Raw genomic sequence first — 250 nt, forward strand, 5'->3', positions numbered from 1 at the left:
GACGGATGCGATCATACCAGCACTAATGCACCGGATCCCATCAGAACTCCGAAGTTAAGCGTGCTTGGGCGAGAGTAGTACTAGGATGGGTAACCCCTTGGGAAGTCCTAGTGTTGCATCCCCCACCCTCTTTTTAATCTTTTTTTTAAACCGCTGGACCGCTCGCTAAGGGTACTATCCTTTTAAACCGCTAAACCGCTAAGCGAGAGAAGTTGCGCGGAGAGAGAGGGTCAAGTACATTTTGCGCGCA

General features: G+C 50.4%; 1 non-coding gene across 1 annotated transcript; it reads left to right on the plus strand.

The window, feature by feature from the left end:
• The first annotated feature begins 3 nt into the window (after positions 1 to 3).
• On the plus strand, positions 4 to 122 carry LOC116008338. The gene has a single exon (XR_004095727.1). It is a non-coding gene; the product is annotated as a 5S ribosomal RNA (ribosomal RNA).
• Positions 123 to 250: the final 128 nt, after the last annotated feature.

Source organism: Ipomoea triloba, chromosome 16 (assembly GCF_003576645.1).
Source record: "Ipomoea triloba cultivar NCNSP0323 chromosome 16, ASM357664v1".
NCBI lineage: Eukaryota > Viridiplantae > Streptophyta > Magnoliopsida > Solanales > Convolvulaceae > Ipomoea > Ipomoea triloba.